This window comes from Pseudophryne corroboree, chromosome 9 (assembly GCF_028390025.1).
Source record: "Pseudophryne corroboree isolate aPseCor3 chromosome 9, aPseCor3.hap2, whole genome shotgun sequence".
In the NCBI taxonomy this organism is placed as follows: Eukaryota; Metazoa; Chordata; class Amphibia; order Anura; family Myobatrachidae; genus Pseudophryne; species Pseudophryne corroboree.
The window spans coordinates 434,296,058-434,313,800 of NC_086452.1; the positions used below are offsets into that span (position 1 = coordinate 434,296,058).

General features: G+C 45.8%; 1 protein-coding gene across 3 annotated transcripts in view; it reads left to right on the forward strand.

Moving 5' to 3' along the window:
• Positions 1 to 17,743, forward strand: part of FOXP1 (forkhead box P1) — a 417,384-nt gene that overhangs the window by 191,180 nt on the left and 208,461 nt on the right. Inside the window, exon 1 of one of the 3 annotated variants that reach the window (XM_063941047.1) lies at positions 14,480 to 14,595. The exons of the other annotated variants lie outside the window; for them this stretch is intronic. The gene's annotated coding sequence lies outside the window, so the exon portion shown is untranslated. Of the gene's footprint in view, positions 1 to 14,479; positions 14,596 to 17,743 lie in introns of those variants that run through there. 3 annotated transcript variants of the gene reach the window in all.

Here is a 17,743-nt window from a genome sequence, read left to right on the forward strand (position 1 = left end):
TTTATCTCTGTCCATTTTATCTCTCTCCAAGGCTTAGTACATAGGGGGTCATTCCGAGTTGTTCGCTCGCTGCCGATTTTTGCAGTGCAGCGTTTAAGTGAAAAAACAGCAAAAATGCGCATGCTCTAAGTACTTACACACAAAACTTTGTAGATTTACACAAGCTCGAGCGACGTTTTTTCATCGCTCGAGTGATCGTAGTGTGATTGACAGGAAGTGGGTGTTTCTGGGCGGAAACTGGCCGTTTTCAGGGAGTGTGCTAAAAAACGCAGGCGTGCCAGGTAAAAACGCAGCAGTGCTGGAGAAACGGGGGAGTGGCTGGCCGAACGCAGAAGCGTTTGTGACGTCAAACCAGAAACTAAACAGACTGAGGTGATCGCAGTCTAGGAGTAGGACTGGAGCTACTCAGAAACTGCAGGAAATTATGTAGTAGCAATTCTGCTAATCTTTCGTTCGCTATTCTGCTAAGCTAAGATACACTCCCAGAGGGCGGCGGCCTAGCGTGTGCAATGCTGCTAAAAGCAGCTAGCGAGCGAACAACTCGGAATGAGGGCCCTAGACTCCTCAGTCTGATGTAGACGTAAAGCAGGCTGTATTTTTCTCAGTTCATACTTGCCATATTTCTGTATATACTTTTCATCCCATTGTTGACAGGATCCACAAATAATATCCATGGATGATGCTCTTGTGAAACACGGTGCTCCCCTGTACCTCGGTCATCTGTTTGTGTGATAGTCTGTTTGAACTGATTTTTTTTTCCCATTTTTCTCTTTTTGTGGACGATCAGTTCTACCTAATATGTCTCTTGATTTCTGCTATTGTAATACTCAGACGACATGCTGTTCTACTCATTTTTGTAAGCTTTAGATGCTCCTGCCTGTCATACGCTGTGGGTTTATCTGCAGCGTCTGGATTTGCTTTAAGACTTGCATGTCTATCAGGCTTCTGTTGCTTTGAATGTAAGATCAAAAGGAGATGAATTCTGGTAAAGAAGAAAAAAAAATCTCTTCAATGAAGAAAAAAAAATGGGACCTATGTAAACATCCACTGAAAGCTTCCATTACGCATTACGTAAGCGGAGATTTAGCACTCGGTGACAGAGAATTTAATGCCCCCCGGGATAAGAGGGAAACCCCCCTCCCCCCCCCCCCCCATTCCACATATATTAAACATGGCTGCTAGACTGTTTATCCATTTCTCATCCCATGCCTTGATATAGTGTTAGAAATGATTTCTACGATATGTCACTCACATGACAGCAGACAGAACTCTGATAATTAAGAAGAGCCAATTTACTCATCTATAGTCATAACGAGATAGGCTTCTCTTCTTGTGAGTTATGAATAATTTAACCTCTTCAGCACTAACAATACCGCAGTTGCACTTTATCGACACCATAAATTTGTTCCTCTAGGTGGCTCAGACTGGCCGACCCTTCTATCTCTTTTTCTTCCCCCCCCCCCCCCCCCCGATCTTCATACCCTGTTTCTCTTTCATCCCCTCTACTAACTCTAATGGATTATTGTAACAATTAGGTACTCTGTCTACATGGAGGCAAGCGTGATAACTACTTATTGATATGTCTATTGAGCGCCCCCCCCTCCTGATTATAATGTTCCATTACTTTCTTATTTGCCTTCTACTGTTTACAACGATGTATCTATCTGTCTATATGCTTATATATTCAATAAAACGTTATTTAAAAAAAAAAAAAATACCGCAGTTGCAAGTTAGTTGGTTTAAATGCCTCCGTCACAGACTATTTTTACACTGCTATCTCTGACAATTGCTGCATAGCCCCTCCATCAAGCGAAATGCAGCGCGACTTTCATGTCAACAGTCAATGGCGCTCTTTTTGGGGGGAGGGGTGTCACCAGTAGCCCTGATCCCCAGTTTCCTTTCTGTTCAGTTTTACAATCAGTAGTGGGTGTAGAGTTTTCCTTGTGTTGCTATTCTAAGGCTTTTGGGTACACAACATTTTTGTCTTCCCACCTCCATTTCTGTCAGTTATTACAGTTCATGAAAGTTTTAATCCAAATCCATCCAGTGGCAGGCCCAGAACAGATTCCCTGTGTCAAAGTTCTGCTCAGCATATACCAACGGGAGGTCCGACTGTGATCCCAAAACCCTAGTATGTCTTCTGGGATCCAGTGTTACCATTCTTTGAAGTTTTCATTCAAATCCATCCAGTGCAAGGCCCAGAATAGGCTCCCCGGGTCAAACTTCTGCTCTGTGAGGTCCGACTGGGACCCCAACCCCCCCTAAAACCTGTCCAGGATCCTAGTGGACCATTTCGCGCTGGTTTCATCCCAATCGATGTAGGGGTGTTCAAATTAATAACCAGACAGACAACAAACAAACAAACAGAGCAATGAATTATGTATATATATATATATATATATATATATATATATATATATATAATGTGTATGTATGTATGTGTATATATATATATACATATACACACTGCTCAAAAAAATAAAGGGAACACTAGAATAACACATCCTAGATCTGAATGAATGAAATATTCTTATTAAATACTTTGTTCTTTACATAGTTGAATGTGCTGACCACAAAATCACACAAAAATACTCAATGGAAATCAAATTTATTAACCCATGGAGGTCTGGATTTGGAGTCACAAAATTAAATTAAAGTGGAAAATTAAAGTGGAAAAACACACTACAGGCTGATCCAACTTTGATGTAATGTCCTTAAAACAAGTCAAAATGAGGCTCAGTAGTGTGTGTGGCCTCCACGTGCCTGTATGACCTCCCTACAACCCACACAAGTGGCTCAGGTAGTGCAGCTCATCCAGGATGGCACATCAATGCGAGCTGTGGCAAGAAGGTTTGCTGTGTCTGTCAGCGTAGTGTCCAGAGCATGGAGGTGCTACCAGGAGAGAGGCCAGTACATCAGGAGACGTGGAGGAGGCCGTAGGAGGGGAACAACCCAGCAGCGGGACCGCTACTTCCGCCTCAGCGGACGGGATGCCGGCCCTGTCATTATCCTGACAGCGGCATTCCGCTTGCCAGAATTCCGGCAGCGGGGCGAGCGCAGAGAGTCCCCAGTGCGGGCTCGCCACGCTGAAAGCTCGGTGGCTTGCTGCGCTCGCCACAGGTTCTATTCCCACTCTATTGTTATTACATTTTATTTATAAGGCGCCACAAGTGTTTCGCAGCACCGTACAAATGACAGTACAGGGAGACAAAACTTAGCATTACAGTAAATAAATAACAGAAATAGAGCACAGGTAACAAAGAGCACCACAATTCTCATACATAATACAGCTAAGATGTAAGTAGTGAGGGAGTAATCATCGTACTACTAGGGGCTGGCGGCCATAGATGGAGATGAGCCTTTACCAGCAGGAGAAGAAGCGGGTAAAGATGATCGCTGAGCAGGGGAGAGCTGCGAGTGAAATGTGCAGAGAAGAGGGCTTGGATAACAAGAGGAGAGAGGGCCCTGCTCTGAAGAGCTAACAATCTAGTGGGAAGGGTCGACAGACAGATGACATGAGGTGCAAGCAAGCTGGAGGTAGCCTGATGGCAGTATGTAAGCAAAGCTGAGATGTTCAAGGCATGAGGCAGGGGGATGGAGGAGCAGCCTCAGGACTAGGTTATGCATCGGAAGGGTACGCTTTGATGAATAGGTGGGCTTTTAGTGCCCGTTTGAAGCTTTGCAAGGTCGGGGAGAGTCTAATGAAGCGGGGGAGTGCGTTCCACTGAAGGGGTGTAGCACGGGCATTATTATTATTTATTATTATTATTATCCTCTATTTATATAGCGCCACAAGAGATCAGCAGCGCCCATTACACAGTACATAATCAAATGAGCAAACAAGAAAACAGCACTTACAGTTCAAGACAATATAGGACAGGTATAGAAAACCTGGGGCTAGGTGCCATCAAAGGGAGTAAGAATGTGTAAGTAAGAAAAGGAAAGGCACATGAGGAAAGAAGGCCCTGCTCTTGCGAGCTTACAATCTAAAAGGTGAGGGGCTAACAGACCGGGGTGACACAGAAGGGATAGATAGTGAGCATAGACAAGAGGGTTAGGAGGAGAGTTGGCTGGGTTTGGTGAAGAAGTGGGTCTTGAGAGCCCGTTTGAAGTTTTGTAGAGAGGTGGAGAGTCGGATGGGGAGAGGTAGAGAATTCCAGAGATAGGGAGCAGCACGTGCAAAATCTTGTAGGTAGGAGTGGGAGGAGGTAATCAGTTGGCAGGAGAGACGGCGTGCATTAGCAGAGCGATGAGGACGGGTGGGAATGTAAAGAGAGATAAGGTCAGAGATGTAAGAGGGAGTAGAGTGGGTGATGGCTTTGTAGGTGAGTGTGAGAAGCTTGAATTGGATTCTGAATGGGAAGGGTAGCCAGGGAAGATCCTGCAAGAGAGGGGATGTGGATTTAGTACGTTTGGTGAGGAAGATGAGACTGGCAGCAGAATTGAGGATAGATTGGAGTGGAGAGAGGCATTTTTGAGGGAGGCCAGATAGGAGGAGATTGCAGTAGTCCAATCTGGAGATGACCAGTGAGTGGATGAGGGTCTTAGTAGCGTCCTTGGTGAGAAAGGATCTGATCCTGTAGATGTTTTTGAGATGGAAACAGCAGGTTTGTGAGAGGTACTGAATGTGCGGTTTGAAGGAGAGGGAGGAGTCAAGGATTACTCCAAGACATCGCACTTGGGGGCTAGAGGAGATAGTTGTGTCATCAATGGATAATGAAATTGTGGGAGGTGAGGTTATGCGGGAGGGAGGGAAGATGATCAGCTCAGTCTTAAGGTCCATATATACGGGGAGATGAAGGGAGAGATGTGGTCTGAGCGAACCACTCAGCACATACGTGCAGGTGGGGCCGCTCATTTCACCCAGCGGGTGAAATGAGCAACCTGCTAGATTGAGCCTGCATTCAGTCCAATCTAGCACCAGCGATAGCGACGTGCGGGGCCGCGCATCGCTATCGCTGTGGGGGGTACACACGGACAGATCATGCTTAAAATCTAAGCAATCTAGTCAGATTGCTTAGATTATCGCTCAGTGAGTACCCCCCTTTAGATATGTTAAATTTAAGAAAGCGCTGGGACATCCAGGAGGAGATAGCAGAGAGACAATTGGAGATACGAGCAGGGATGGATCTAGACTTTTCTTTTAGGGGGGGCGGTTTACTGTTTAATCTTGACTCCTCCCCTCTCTAGTCCCAACTCCTCCCATCTGCAATCCTAACTCCTCCTCTCTCAATTCCTGAAAAACTGAACTTTTTGAGTGAGACTGAGATAGAGCTTTGTGATTGTTCTATCTACATGTGACTGTGCTATGGGGTAATTGTATTTATTAGCCCTAGTACCCACACACCTGCAAGTGAGGGGCAAATGCTCTGTAACCCTTGCTCTCCTGGCTCCTCTGTGCTGCTGTGGTATAGGCTGCAGCACAGCGTTCTGCCTCAGGCTCTCCCTGGAGAGCTCTCTTCAGCGCAAAAGTGGGCGTGGCTATGACTGTGTTAGGGGGGGCGGTCGCCCCCTTCGCCCCCCCCCTAAATCCGGCCCTGGATACGAGTGAGGAGAGCAGGGGAGAGGTCAGGGGAGGAAAGGTAGATTTGAGTATCGTCAGCGTAGAGATGATATTTTAAGTCAAAAGAGCTAATGAGCTCACCTAATGAGGATGTGTAGAGAGAGAAAAGGAGAGGCCCAAGAACAGAACCTTGGGGGACACCTACTGGTAGAGGAAGTGGAGGGGAAGTGGAGTCATGAGAGGAGACAGAGAAGGAACGGTCAGAAAGGTAGGAGGACAGCCAGGAGAGAGCAGTATCTCGCAAACCAAGTGAGTAAAGGATTTGCAGGAGGAGAGGGTGGTCTACAGCGTCAAAAGCAGTAGAGAGGTCAAGGAGAATAAGCAGAGAGTAGTCTTGAACTCGAGCATGGAAAGCAGTGACCAGGGCAATGGAGAGGTGACGGTCATTGGTCGACTGTAGGGGGCGGGAGAGAGTATGCAGGGAGAGGAGGTTGGAGATGTAGGGAGCAGTGGAATTAGAGATGGCCTTGTATGTGAGGGTGAGGAGTTTGAAGAGGATTCTGTAGGGGAATGGGAGCCAGTGTAGATTTTGTCTATGTGTGTCGAGTGGGAATAGCTCCTGTGCGCCAAGATTCCGGCTCTCGGGATTCTGGCATTGTCTGCTGTCGAGATTCTGGCATCTGTATCTTGACCACCGGGATCTCGACAGTCTGCAGATTAACTGCATCCCATATATATATATATATATATATATATATATATATATATATATTTCTCTGACGTCCTAGTGGATGCTGGGGACTCCGTAAGGACCATGGGGAATAGCGGCTCCGCAGGAGACTGGGCACAAAAGTAAAGCTTTAGAACTACCTGGTGTGCACTGGCTCCTCCCCCCATGACCCTCCTCCAAGCCTCAGTTAGATTTTTGTGCCCGAACGAGAAGGGTGCACACTAGGTGGCTCTCCTGAGCTGCTTAGTGAAAAGTTTAGTTTTAGGTTTTTTATGTTCAGTGAGACCTGCTGGCAACAGGCTCACTGCATCGAGGGACTAAGGGGAGAAGAAGCGAACTCACCTGCGTGCAGAGTGGATTGGGCTTCTTAGACTACTGGACATTAGCTCCAGAGGGACCGATCACAGGCCCAGCCATGGATAGGTCCCAGAGCCGCGCCGCCGGCCCCCTTACAGAGCCAGAAGACAGAAGAGGTCCGGAAAATCGGCGGCAGAAGACGTCCTGTCTTCAACAAGGTAGCGCACAGCACTGCAGCTGTGCGCCATTGCTCTCAGCACACTTCACACTCCGGTCACTGAGGGTGCAGGGCGCTGGGGGGGGCGCCCTGAGACGCAATAAAAACACCTTGGATGGCAAAAAATGCATCACATATAGCTCCTGGGTTATATGGATGAATTTAACCCCTGCCAGAATACACAGAAAAACGGGAGATAAGGCCGCCGAGAAGGGGGCGGAGCCTATCTCCTCAGCACACTGGCGCCATTTTCCCTCACAGCTCCGTTGGAGGGAAGCTCCCTGGCTCTCCCCTGCAGTCACTACACTACAGAAAGGGTTAAAAAAGAGAGGGGGGCACTATTTACGCGCAGTATTAAAAATACAGCAGCTATAAGGGGAAAAACACTTATATAAGGTTATCCCTGTATATATATATAGCGCTCTGGTGTGTGCTGGCAAACTCTCCCTCTGTCTCCCCAAAGGGCTAGTGGGGTCCTGTCCTCTATCAGAGCATTCCCTGTGTGTGTGCTGTGTGTCGGTACGTTTGTGTCGACATGTATGAGGAGAAAAATGATGTGGAGACGGAGCAGATTGCCTGTAATAGTGATGTCACCCCCTAGGGGGTCGACACCTGAGTGGATGAACTGTTGGAAGGAATTACGTGACAGTGTCAGCTCTGTATAAAAGACAGTGGTTGACATGAGACAGCCGGCTACTCAGCTTGTGCCTGTCCAGACGTCTCATAGGCCGTCAGGGGCTCTAAAGCGCCCGTTACCTCAGATGGCAGATATAGACGGCGACACGGATACTGACTCCAGTGTCGACGGTGAAGAGACAAATGTGACTTCCAGTAGGGCCACACGTTACATGATTGAGGCAATGAAAAATGTTTTACACATTTCTGATAATACGAGTACCACCAAAAAGGGGTATTATGTTCGGTGAGGAAAAACTACCTGTAGTTTTCCTGAATCTGAGAAATTAAATGAGGTGTGTGATGATGCGTGGGTTTCCCCCGATAACAACTGATAATTTCTAAAATGTTATTGGCATTATATCCTTTCCCGCCAGAGGTTAGGGTGCGTTGGGAAACACCCCCTAGGGTGGATAAAGCGCTCACACGCTTGTAAGAACAAGGGCTCTACCCTCTCCTGAGATGGCCGCCCTTAGGGATCCTGCTGATAGAAAGCAGGAGGGTATCCTAAAATGTATTTACACACATACTGGTGTTATACTGCGACCAGCAATCGCCTCAGCCTGGATGTGCAGTGCTGGGTTGGCGTGGTCGGATTCCCTGACTAAAAATATTGATACCCTAGATAGGGACAGTATATTATTGCCTATAGAGCATTTAAAAGATGCATTTCTATATATGCGTGATGCACAGCGGAATATTTGCCGACTGGCATCAAGTCTAAGTACGTTGTCCATTTCTGCCAGTAGAGGGTTATGGACACGACAGTGGTCAGGTGATGCGGATTCCAAACGGCATTTGGAAGTATTGCCTTATTAAGGGGAGGAGTTATTTGGGGTCGGTCTTTCAGACCTGGTGGCCACGGCAACAGCTGGGAAATCCACGTTTGTACCCCAGGTCGCCTCTCAACATAAGAAGACGCCGTATTATCAGGCGCAGTCCTTTCGTGGGCAAGCGGGCAAAAGGTTCCTCATTTCTGCCCCGTGACAGAGGGAGAGGAAAAAGGCTGCAGAAATCAGCCAGTTCCCAGGAACAGAAGCCCTCTCCCGCCTCTGCCAAGCCCTCAGTATGACGCTGGGGCTTTACAAGCAGAATCAGGCACGGTGGGGGCCCGTCTCAATGAATTTCAGCGCGCAGTGGGCTCACTCGCAATTAGACCCCTGGATCCTTCAGGTGATATCTCAGGGGTACAAATTGGAATTCGAGACGTCTCCCCCTCGCCGTTTCCTAAAGTCGTCTTTACCGATGTCTCCCTCTGACAGGGAGGCAGTTTTGGAAGCCATTCACAAGCTGTATTCCCAGCAGGTGATAATCAAGGTACCCCTCCTGCAACAGGGAACGGGGTATTATTCCACACTGTTGTGGTACCGAAGCCGGACGGCTCGGTTGGACCGATTCTAAATCTAAAATCTTGAACACTTACATACGGAGGTTCAAATTCAAGATTGAGTCACTCAGAGCAGTGATTGCGAACCTGGAAGAAGGGGACTACATGATGTCTCGGGACATCAGGGATGCTTACCTTCATGTCCCAATTTACCCTTCTCACCAAGGGTACCTCAGGTTTGTGGTACAGAACTGTCACTATCAGTTTCAGACGCTGCCGTATGGATGGTCCACGGCACCCCGGGTCTTTACCAAGGTAATGGCCGAAATGATGATACTCTTTCGAAGGAAGGGAATTTTAGTTATCCCTTACTTGGACGATTCCCTGATAAGGGTAAGATCCAGGGAACAGTTGGAGGTCGGTGTAGCACTATCTCAGGTAGTGTTGCGGCAGCACGATTGGATTCTCAATATTCCAAAATCGCAGCTGATTCCGACGACTCGTCTTCTGTTCCTAGGGATGATCCTGGACACAGTCCAGAAAAAGGTGTTTCTCCCGGAGGAGAAAGTCAGGGAGTTATCCGAGCTAGTCGGGAACCTCCTATAACCGAGCCAAGTCTCAGTACATCAATGAAAGGGTTCTGGGAAAAAGGGTGGCTTCCTACGAAGCAATCCCATTCGGCAGATTCCACGCAAGAACTTTCCAGTGGGACCTGCTGGACAAATGGTCCGGGTCGCATCTTCAGATGCATCAGCGGATAACCCTGTCACCAAGCACAAGGGTGTCTCTCCTGTGGTGGTTGCAGAGTGCTCATCTTCTAGAGGGCCGCAGATTCGACATTCAGGACTGGGTCATGGTGACCACGGATGCCAGCCTGCGAGGCTGGGGAGCAGTCACACAGGGAAGAAATTTCCAGAGCTTATGGTCAAGCCTGGAGACATCACTTCACATAAATATCCTGAAGCTAAGGGCCATTTACAATGCTCTAAGCTCAGCAAGACCTCTGCTTCAAGGTCACCCGGAGTTGATCCATTCGGACAACATCACGGCAGTCACCCACGTAAACAGACAGGGTGACACAAGAAGCAGGAGGGCAAGGCAGAAGCTGCAAGGATTCTTCGCTGGGCGGAAATCATGTGATAGCACTGTCAGCAGTATTCATTCCGGGAGTGGACAACTGGGAAGCAGACTTCCTCAGCAGACACGACCCCCACCCGGGAGAGTGGGGACTTCACCCAGAAGTCTTCCACATGTTTATAAAACTCGACAAGTATTGCGCCAGGTCAAGGGACCCTCAGGCAATAGCGGTAGACGCTCTGGTAACACAGTGGGTGTACCAATCAGTGTATGTGTTCCCTCCTCTGCCTCTCATACCCAAGGTACTGAGAATTATAAGATGGAGAGGAGTAAGCACTATATTCGTGGCTCCGGATTGGCCAAGAACGACTTGGTAACCGGAACTTCAAGAGATGCTCACGGAGGATCCGTGGCCTCTACCTCTAAGAAGGGACCTGCTCCAGCAAGGACCCTGTCTGTTCCAAGACTTACCGCGGCTGCGTTTGACGGCATGGCGGTTGAACGCCGGATCCTGAAGGAGAAAGGCATTCCGGATGAAGTCATTCCTATCCTGATCAAAGCCAGGAAAGATATAACCGCAAAACATTATCACCGCATTTGGCGAAAATATGTTGCGTGGTGCGAGGCCAGTAAGGCCCCGACGTAGGAATTTTCAACTAGGTCGATTCCTACATTTCCTGCAAACAGGAGTGTCTATGGGCCTGAAATGGGGGTCCATTAAGGTTCAAATTTCGGCCCTGTCAATTTTCTTCCAAAAAGAACTAGCTTCAGTCCCTGAAGTTCAGACGTTTGTGAAAGGGGTACTGTATATACAGCCTCCTTTTGTGCCTCCAGTGGCACCTTGGGATCTAAATGTAGTTTTTGGGTTCCAAAAGTCACATTGGTTTGAACCACTTAAATATGTGGAGTTAAAATATCTCACATGGAAAGTGGTCATGCTGTTGGCCCTGGCCTGGGCCAGGTGCGTGTCAGAATTGGTGGCTTTATCCTGTAAAAGCCCTCATCTGATTTTCCATTCGGACAGGGCGGAATTGAGGACTTGTCCTCAGTTTCTCCCTAAGGTGGTTTTCAGCGTTTCACCTGAATCAACCTATTGTGGTGCCTGCCTACTAGGGACTTGGAGGACTCCAAGTTGCTAGATGTTGTCAGGGCCCTGGAAATATAGGTTTCCAGGACGGCTGGAGTCAGAAAATCTGACTCGTTGTTTATTCTGTATGCACCCAACAAGCTGGGTGCTCCTGCTTCTAAGCAGACTATTGCTCGTTGGATTTGTAGTACAATACGTTTGTAAAATTCTACAAATTTGATACCCTGGCTGAGGAGGACCTGGAGTTCTCTCATTTGGTGCTGCAGAGTCATCCGCACTCTCCCGCCCGTTTGGGAGCTTTGGTATAATCCCCATGGTCCTTACGGAGTCCCCAGCATCCACTAGGACGTCAGAGAAAATAAGAATTTACTTACCGATAATTCTATTTCTCGTAGTCCGTAGTGGATGCTGGGCGCCCATCCCAAGTGCGGATTGTCTGCAATACTGGTACATAGTTATTGTTATCAAAAAATCGGGTTATTGCTGTAGTGAGCCATCTTTTCTAGAGGCTCCTTCTGTTATCATGCTGTTAACTGGGTTTAGATCACAAGTTATATGGTGTGATTGGTGTGGCTGGTATGAGTCTTACCCGGGATTCAAAATCCTTCCTTATTGTGTACGCTCGTCCGGGCACAGTATCCTAACTGAGGCTTGGAGGAGGGTCATGGGGGGAGGAGCCAGTGCACACCAGGTAGTTCTAAAGCTTTACTTTTGTGCCCAGTCTCCTGCGGAGCCGCTATTCCCCATGGTCCTTACGGAGTCCCCAGCATCCACTACGGACTACGAGAAATAGAATTATCGGTAAGTAAATTCTTATTATATATATATATATATATATATATATTCAGATATATGGCACTGGCCTCGAAAAGGGGTAGATTTCTTTAGTTTGAACACTGCCAGTTTTTTAAGTTGGATAATGCAGGGTATTTACCAATTTTGCTCCAGATCCATCAGGCCATGTAGGTGCCTGTGAAGAACAAATATATATAGATATTTTTACTTTTATATACATAGATATACAAAGGAACCCGGATCACCGCAGTCTGCCCCTACCCCCTCGTTCTGCCCCTGCTCTGTCTGACTCCGCCTACATTTGCAAAATAGGCAAAATGCCGAAGCTATACTCCTGCCAAATAATTTGGTACTTGATGAGATATTGGAGTAAGGCATTCTTAATATAACAATTAATTGTTGGTTTTGCAGTGTAGGGGGATGGATCTGTGTAGTGTGACTGGATTCGCCTCACTACCTACTCCAATCGATCACAGACTTATTACTCACTCCACCCACTGCGCAGTGGGCTGGTAACTTGCTGCCACCACCAGGCTCCTTCAAGCGGCACCTGGCACTGATTCTTTACACTCAGGCTCCTACCATTGGCACCTGATACTGCTTACTGTTGTGTATGCGTAGACACACTGCTGACACACCTCCTGATAGGCTCTGCTGATTCCCACTGGTCACTCCTCATGGACCAGTCCCTGTACAGTAGCTGGCAGAGTGCGGAGAGTTGGAGAACTGGATTGCAGTGGTGCCCTCCTGTTGGTCGCAGAATAAATATAGAGTTGTCTTGGAGGCAAGATGTTTATTGCTCAAGCAGTCTTAAAAAAAAAAGATTCTTGCCCTTTGCTGGTACTGGTTGGGGGGGTATATCAGCATACAGATGTTCACAGCAATACAATTCTTCTTGATGTCACAGAAGATATACCTTAAACAAGGTTTGCCGGCCTCATTTTATCCTAATCCAACACACAATTCCACAGGGGGTAGGTCCGCCCTGTGGTTTTTTCCCCAGTCAAGTTAAGTACATGTGCCTGACATGCCCAAGGCATGCTCACCTCTACCATTGTCCCCAGCAGTCGGCGCACAGCCCTCTAGCCCAGAAAAATCATGACCTAGTTCCTCAATGCTGCATTGCCACATTGGCACCCCAGCACTATGGCAGAGTGGACGCATGATTGGGGGATGACGTGGAACAGGGAGAGCCAGCTCCCTGTACCCCCGGCACTGAGAGGGGACAGTAAGGAGTGCCCGCAGTTGAACTGAGTGGTGTGGCTGTGGTCCTCAGGCAGTGTATGCCTGTATATAGTGTGTCACTGAGTCTGTATACGGAGCACAACGGAACTTGGATTGGAAATATGCTGCACGCATATTCCGCAGCGCTTTACAGAGAATATTTGCCCATTCACATCAGTCCCTGCCCCAGTGGAGCTTACAATCTATTTTTCCCTACCACATGTACACGCACACACACACACACACACACACACACACACACACACACACACACACACACACACACACACACACACACATATGCTAGGGTTTATTTTGTTAGGATCCAATTAACTTACCAGTATATTTTTGGATTGTGGGAGGAAACCCACGCACGTGCGGGGAGAATATACAAACTCCGCACAGTTAGGGCCATAGTGGGAATCGAACCCATGACCTCAGTGCTGTGTGTCAATGCTAACCATTACCCCATCTGTACTGCCCATAATAGGATAGCTCCCAGCGAATCCATTAGCTGCGGTAAATTACTGCGGCTAATTAGTTACCCCTCTATATGCCAGTTACTATGTAGCATTAGACTTGCTTAAAATGAAAACCTTACAGATGTTTGCTGGTCACAGTATATATTTTTTCTGCCTCCTATTTCTATTTTGTTAGATGTTTCTTTAATTTGTTTTAACATGATTATTTTAAAATGATTGTTACCTCTCTTTCTGTTACAATCTTCACATGTCTCCCTTTATATTTTTTATTGTAAAACGCAACAGAATATGCTGGTGCTACATAAATGAATGCTGATATATAAATATTGTGCATACATCTAAGTAGCTCCTGGGACCGTCAAGTCTCAGTAACTTAGAGGGTCCTGGGAAACCTGGTTTAGACAGTCTGTAGCTCCCAAGCTCATTTGGAACCAGAGGTCCCAGCATGCCCTGCCAAAGGCTTGCTGAGCAACAGGTGGGGTGTTGGCTACCTAGGTACAAGAGGTTCCCTAATTAGGATCTAGCAGTACAGCAGCCAGAGAGTTATTAGCAGGAAGATGATCTTGCCATGGTGGAAGATATGATGGAGGATACGGCTTGCAGTGTGTATTATATCACAGAGCGGGGCTGGGAGATGTATGGACTTATGTGAACAATGAGCTCATAAGCTGTCTAGAAGAAATGGGGGGGGGGGGGGGGGGGGGGGGGGGGGGCGCTATTTTACTGTTTGTTGGTCCAGTACACCGATGTAATTAGTTTGGTATGTGCCTACAGATGGGGGATTGTGGTCAGAAGAAGAGAAGAAATCTGTTTCAGTAATAAGAGTTTCATAGTGTCCTCTGCAACTTCTGTATTACCTGCAAGCTCCAACTCATCTCATTTTTTTTTTTTTTTTTAGAGCGGAGACTGACTTGAGGAATGCTTGTGGTTTCTTTTTAGAAGCAGCAGACATCGCTACTGTTATAGGCATGTCCCCTGTTGTTGCCTACAAAGGGCAATGTTCCACTGAGTTTTCACTTTAAAGTGAGCCTCAGCTGCAGAGCACTTCCTGTTTATTCATCTCTTTTTCTCCTTTCACCATTCTGCAACCCCCGCTTCCCCCAGCCAGAACACAAGTATTACAGCAAGGAACCAGGACTGTCAGGACTGCAAGCCCCGCTGCTCAGCTCACTCTCTTCCCAGTAAGTCTTCTAAGGAGCATGAAACTTTTTCTTCCCTGTGACTTCTTCTCTGAGACTGCTGCCTTGCATGGTACAGTTCCACAGTGCCTCAGGTCTACAGCAAAATGAGGTTAAATCCCAAACCCTCCTGCTTCATATGCTGCTGTAGTCATGGGTTTTTAAGAAATAGCCTCAATCTTTCTCCCTTCTGTGGAGTGGGCATGACCAATGACCCTCGGCCATCATGGCACGCAACCGCTGTCCACCTCTTCTGACCAGTGTTGGTCATCATAATCCCCTTTTCCCCCTGGCGTATCCATTAGGACCTGTGTTGTATTTCATGTATTCTTTTAGATGTCTTTTCTTCACAAATAAAACTTTTTTTTTCCTTAGCTACGTGATTATCCTTTAGTTCACATTAATGTCACTTTTCACATATCTGCTGAATGTACTTTTTGAAGTTTATCGTTTGTTCTGTAAATTATATTTTCCTATTGTAAGAATTGCTAGAATTTAAAATAGATGTCATAATACACAATTTTGGAAGGGGTGGTTATATAATAAAGTCTCCAGTACATTGGCTTTCTATTGTAAAGTGAGGATTTAAAGGCAGCTACTCAGCGTTAGCAAAAGGCAGAATAGAATGTATAGTACATGGGGGAAATCAGCGCTGTTTGCAGGTAGATATGCTTTAGTAGCCTGCTTTAATATTGTCGTGTCTGCTTTCTACCACTTTTCTTTATATTTTCCTTTTTTGTTTTCTTCTCTTTTTGATGTTCTCATGAACTTAAATGCTGAAGATTTAAAGCTTCTCTTGCACAATGGTGAGAGCGGGATCAAACTGAGAGCTTATGTTCCCCTCAAGTGCAGCACAGCACAGAGGGAGAGAGAAGAGAGATTGGAGTCACAGTTTTATAATGTTCAAACCTGGTACTGTTTTTACAGGGGGAAAAAATGGTTTGCTACCGTACCTTAAGGACAATTTGTTTAACAGTAGGAGTAATTGCATAGTGAAAATGGAAAGAGTGACTGAAGGTATTTACTCAGAAGTTAGTGTAGGTGTGGGGCTAAACACGCTGTGAGAACTCGGGGTTATTTTTTTTATTTTTTTCGTATATTAAGTTTTCTTTTTTTTCTATCCTTTTTATTTTATGCGTCTGACCCATCACATTCCCAAACCACCGTAGCTTTGTTTTATTTCTATATGATATACGCGGTTATTCATCAGTAGGAGAAGTACAGAACAGGTTGAAGTGAATTGAAAAAGGATTCTCCGCTGAGGATATAAGCAGGTTACTTACAGACATGAGAAAGAAATAAAATAAGTCTTTCCTCAGAGAAGACATGTGTAAAGTGCGCCCGTTCCCTCATGTGTTGCTTTTTGAATATGTCTTTTTGTCTTCCCCCCCCCTACACAATCCTTTCTGCTGGTTTTAAACCTGACCCCCAGACATCATGCCACAAAAGCGAAATCTGTGTACTCACAGCAGGATTACACAGACTACTGGTTCTAACGTTTCAATTACATAGATTTACAATATTACACATTGCAGCTATTTCTGACTCAGAATAATTACTGTATAATTTCCTGAGTTTAGCCGATCGCGCAGTAAGACCTCAGCGCTGAGGTGATGTCATGAGTGTGGTGGGGGGGGGGGGGGGAGAGAATGTCAGGCCAGCCCAGTGTCACTTGGGCAGGGAAGGGTTAATAATGCAGTGTGAGTTGGGTGTTAATAGAGTCACCATCGGGCTGGATTGAGGTCTGTGATTAATGGCGCTAAGAGTTGGCTCTGTGGAAGTTTACACGCACGTGAACATTTAAATAATGGGAAATTTGCATTATGGCAACCCAAGAGCCTGGTACTTAATAAATCATAAGTTCTGACAATTACACTGTGTCTGCAGATGGCTGAATATATATATATATATATATGTGTGTATGTGTGTATATATATATATATATATATATATATTTGTGCATATGACTGAATATATATATATATATATATATACTGTGTGTGTGTGTGTGTGTATATATATATATATATATATATATATATATTTGTGCATATGACTGAATATATATATATATACTGTGTATATATATATATATATATATATATATATATATATATACACACGTGTGTGTGATGTGTATATGTGTATATATATATATGTGTGTGCATATAACGGAATATATATCTATATATGTGTGTGTGTGTGTATATATATATATATATATATATATATAAAATGTGTATGGGTGCATATAGATGATGTAATATTGCATTGTCCTGTGATGGTGCATAGATATGATATATAAGGGAAATAAATGGCAACAGTTTTGTCTCATATTCTCTTTTGAGAGAAGATATTGTGTTCCTGTAATGGTGTGGGTGATAATTGGGGTGGGGTGATGTTTGATGTTGTCAATAACGGAAATGCTTTGGACGATGTTGCGACAGATTGTCTTAGTGGGTTGTAAAAACAAACACTTCCAACGTTGTGTATTATTTTTTATTATGTCAGTTTAAACACAGATATAAGCAGGGTGTAGTTGTTTTTATTTTCAGTATTATATTATTATGATGTTGTTATTACAATTTTGTATAAAGCGACAACATGTAACATAGCGCTGTTCAGGGAGGGGATTAATTACATATAATTCTATGAAACAGAAGGTAGAGATTGTCCTGTAGAAATGAGCTCGCACTCTAATACTGTATTATATAGTAGGATCATTTCTGCCTCGGTCTCAGTGGCTGGTCACTTTACATTGTGCTGCAAAACAATCATAGCTTATTAGGTTGTGGTCTTCTCTACAAACCCCTGGAGCCAATTGTCCTTTACAAAGATCGGCTTCACGTACAAGAATGAGCATAGGGCATATGTATTAAAGCTTAGAGCGAGAGATAAAGTGGAAAGAGATAAAGTACCAACAAATCCGCTTCTAAATGTCATAATTTAAACACAGCCTGTAATCTGACAGGTAGGGGCTGATTGGTTGGTACTTTGCAGGTTATTCAGGTCCGTAATAACCCTGGCAGCGGCAGTGCGCACGCGTAGGTACAGTCCGAATGCGTTCGGGACGCAGTGGGTATGAACACCTCTGCCTGATTGACAGGCAGAGGCGTTCGCGGGTGGGGGGTGGCGATGGAGCGTTGTGGGG